The following is a 4,702-nucleotide window of genomic DNA, read 5'->3' as shown; positions in this document are numbered from 1 at the left end:
TGGGTTGAAAACAGGTTGATCAAGTTTAGGCATTGTTCACAAAATGAGTTACCTATTACTACTACTTACAATATAAAGAAATTCTGATAAAGAGTTAAAACCCACCAACATGAAACGAATTACTTAAGAATTCTCCGGTTTCTTGTCGTTCAGAATGATCCTTCATCGACTGCGCCAAAATTTTAATATGTTATATTCGGTTCGTTCTTTATTTTTGTAAGTAATGAACAAGCACTTAAAACTATCACAAAACTAATATTAATAAACAAGAACTTATTACAGCTAGACTAAAAATCAAATGAACCAACGCCAAGCTGTGTAGCTTGCCTATATTACTTTGGTCTTTCGTCAGTCAACTGTTTCGAACGTTTAACAATGGGAACTAGCAAACACTTGCAAATAAAATAAAAGAAATAGTCTTTAGAAGCTTCGCTTCTAAAGAAGAACAATTTAAGTTCGTCGCCAGTCTTTTGTTTATAAAAGTTGAAAATGTGAATATTGAGTACGGGATCATAACAATATATATATATATATATATATAGATTGCTTTTTTTTTTTTTTTTAAGAATAATGTTAAGAAGAAGAAGATGATTTTGGTAATAAAAAATTATTTCGAATGATTATTGTTATGAAGTTTAAGGGTTGATGATTTTTTTTCTTAACTGAGAATCATAAATTATCATAAATTTTTGTTATGATAACCGGGGGTTTTTGTTCCATTACAATTTTACGGTAATTTTTATAGATAATTAATAAATTGTTGTTGTTGTTCGATTTGACGTTTTAATTTTATTCATTCATCATTTACGTGTCAAATAAACGTTAAAAATCTCATCAAACACTCGCACACACACACGCACGCACACGCACACGCAAAAAGAAATTATAATAAATTTCAAAACAAATCAATTTTTTTTTTTTTGTTTTTTTTTTTCTACTTCGTTATGATAATTTTAATCAATTTATCTTCATTTTCGACCGACCGCACGCACGCACTCACGCACGCCCTACACTCACGCATTCACGCATGCACGCACGCTGCGTTCATTTGATGGATAATTTAAAAAAAAAAAAAGTGTTTAATTATGCCAATTTTTTATTAATGTTTTTTTTTTTTTTTTCTAATTATACCAAATGACTTGAAACATTTTCTCATTTAACATCCTCATCATTGTGGTTTTTTAAATTCTGTACTCTAACGAAAAGAGTAAAAAAAAATTTTTTTTTTTTAACCGTTACAACGAATTTTTTTATTATTATTATTATCATTAAAGCTCATCATGCAACACCTTACGTAATTTCTTTTTAAGAAAAAGAAAATGAAAAAGAAGCAGAAGACCTCCTAAACGAAATGAAAATGTGTGTTATCATAATAGGTTAAATCATAAAAGATATTGACATGAGGCAGACAAACGAAACACAATATCAATTAGGCAATAATCATTATTATTATTATTATTATTGTATTTTAAAAGTAATAAATAAATCTTAAACGATTTAAAGAAAAAAAAAGTCTTAAAACGTTTAAATGAAAAATTTGAAAAATAAAAAAAAAAATAATCGTGTTTTTAAATTGCTTTACACTTACTCGAAAATTTAATTTTCTAGAAAATTCTAAACTTATTGTTCAATGTAATCTTACATAAAAGCTCGAGAAAGAAATAATAGAAAATATGGTGACGTGAATTGTTGTAAAATATTACCGATAAATAAAATAAAAAATAAATAATTTATCAAAATGATAATCGATAAATGTATATTTGGGTCAATGATGATGATGATTATTATGCCACCGTGTGTTGGTGGTTCATGAGCAAAAGGGAGGTTCGTAATAAAACTCATTAGGAATAATGCAATAATAATAATAATTAATAAGGAAATGATAAATAAATAAGGGAAAACGATTTAAAAAACGGTCAAGGTAGGAAGAAAGAAAGAAAAAAAAGTGGGAAATGGTAAAATAAATAACAAAAGGAGCAATTCGGAGATTATATTAACCTAATTTTCCCTCCCGTACCCCGCCTCCCGCCCCTTAGCCAACTCCCATTTTTAAAACAATGACAAAATGGCGGGAAGGAAAAAAAAAAGGAAAAAAAATTAAGGAAAAATAAATGAAAGGGAAGAAGAAATAATAATACAAAAGAAGAAAAAACTTTTGGGGAAAAAAAAAATAATAATAATAATCGATCGATAATCGAATCGATTCTCGTGGTGGTGGTGGGTGATTAAGAGCATTCCTTTAAATCTTTCAAAGGTCGATAATAACGAAATGTCAAGGTCGATGATCTCGATATGGAATTGTACATTGAACGCAGCATCGTGATGATGAAAATTTCAAAATAAGATCCATTTCTTTAATTTTTTTTTTGTTGTTGTTTCACACAAGAACCAATGAAATAAAAGAAGAAGAGGAATAGGGTCAAATCAAGTGGTCAAAATAACAACCATCGATTGTTAATATGAACTATGGTCTTAAAATGGCTGGCCAAACTATCACCCGAGGAAGAAATTAAGTATTCCTTAATAGGATATTGCAACAACATGGACACACCGCAAACAAACAAGAGATAATTAAAATAATCGCCGTTTTTTTATTCTCGTCTGCATACGATTTTTTTCCTTTAAAAAAATAACTAAAGAGCGCGACACCATCGAATAATTCCTAAAAAAATTTTATAAGAAACCTCGAACCTTATAATAGTTCATGCCATTTACCTGAAAACGTCAAACATTAACCCGGATGCAATAATAGAGACGTAGTGGTAGGCGTTATTCGCCTATGTATTGTTTCATTACCAAATGATATAATTATTTTATTACCCTCCATTTAAATTTTTTTTTTTTTGGTATTTGAGAAGGTAAAACATTTCAATTGTCATTCGTCTTTGCTTATAAAGATCGCGACATGACTAGTACAGGAGGAGGAAGAAGAAGAAGAGTGTAGTGCCATAGGTTCATGAATGAAATAACAAAGTTTTCATGGCAGTACGAATTATTACAGGGGGAAAAGTGATTAAAACACGAAATAAGGTTTATATATATATATCATACCTGAACGTTTAAGGCCCTTTGTTTATAAAAAAAAAAAAGAAAAAGGTAAAATAATAATAATATCATTATTAAATTAAGTAATTATTTTGTAATTTTTGTACTTTCCTTGACGGGTGAAATATTATACGATGCTCTTTACAACAAATAAGTAGAAGCATCAGAAAAATATAAGAGCAAGGTTGTTTTATTTAATGAGTACAATTTTTTTCACGTTAATCATCATTATCATCATCATCATCATCATCGCAAACCTCTTTCATTTTATTATTGTTTTTTTAACTTTAATTTTTATAACCGAATTTATTTCTATTGCAAACCGGAATAAATAGTAATGATGATGACCAATATTATAATTTTGACAATTTTAGCAGAAGAAATTATTATAAAAATTACGCAATTATTCGGTGGGTGAAAAATGAGTGGGGGCGGGGTGGGCTAAACATATGGAAAATTTATAAAGCGTTATAATGAAATTATTTTTAAAAAACCCGGGAAAATAAATTCATCATTATTTAAATTTATATTTATCACAGTGACGAATCTAGATGAAACTCGAGATGGGAATTTTTTATTTTAATAAGTTAATAAATAATTAATTATTTACTTGAATAATAAACAAGTTTTTTATGTTATACTTTGCTCTTTAGAAACTGTAAAAAAAAAAAATTATAGTTACTACAGGAAGGACGATACAAATTTAAAAAAAAAAAAAGAAAAATTTAATTTTTATAACGAACTTTTGTTAATAAATTTAACAACGTTTACTGATAACAGTGATAAGGCAGTACTTTAAAAAATATAAACATTACGTAATTTACTCGCGTGCGTTTTATATATACGCACGAGGATTATACTAAAGTTCTGCAACATTTTTATGTAATAATTATTATAACTGCTCTTATTGATTCGCAAATTAATAAAAAAAAATATTATGTTTCTTCTTAACTTTTAATAAAATAATAATAATAATAATATTACGTCACACCGTTAAAAAAAACGGAAATTTAGAACAGTAAAAAAAAAAAAAAACACGACGTCGTCGTCGACTTCGTAAGCTAACCCCAAAAGATTTTTAATTTGTTTTCAATAAGTTTACAAAAAAAAAAAAGTAAAGTGTTGTTATCATTACGTCATCATATTTATTTTCCTTTGCTCTTAAAAAAAAAAAACTAAAAATCGAAACGTGAGAATCGACGCCGCTTTATTTCGTTAAAAATCTGTGTCGTCATTATTATTATTATTTTTTTTTTTTTAAATGAAAAATTTCACTCAGTAAAAATTTTTATAATTTAAAACGCGTTATGTTATAAAGGCGTCGACGTTTATAAAAAAATAATTAAAAAAATGAAAAATTAATTAAACTCACATTGGGTGATCTTTAAGGGTCAAGGTCGTGTAAAAGAAATCGTCAAGTTTTTCTCATGCACGAATTAAAATAGAAATAATACCAACCGCCGAAAAAAAAACAAACTGGTTTAGTTTAACGCTTCTCTTAAAAAATTAATTAAAACTCGTTTGAATTTATTATTATTATTATTATTATTATTATTTATGAATATTTTCCAGGAAGGAAAATTTTTAAGTGTTATATTTTGGAAAAATTGTCAAAATTAGTTTTTGTTACACACACAGGAAAACCTTAAAAATATTA

This window comes from Pediculus humanus, genomic scaffold (assembly GCF_000006295.1).
Source record: "Pediculus humanus corporis 1103172107488 genomic scaffold, whole genome shotgun sequence".
Taxonomy (NCBI): Eukaryota; Metazoa; Arthropoda; class Insecta; order Psocodea; family Pediculidae; genus Pediculus; species Pediculus humanus.
This window is presented reverse-complemented; position numbering follows the sequence as displayed.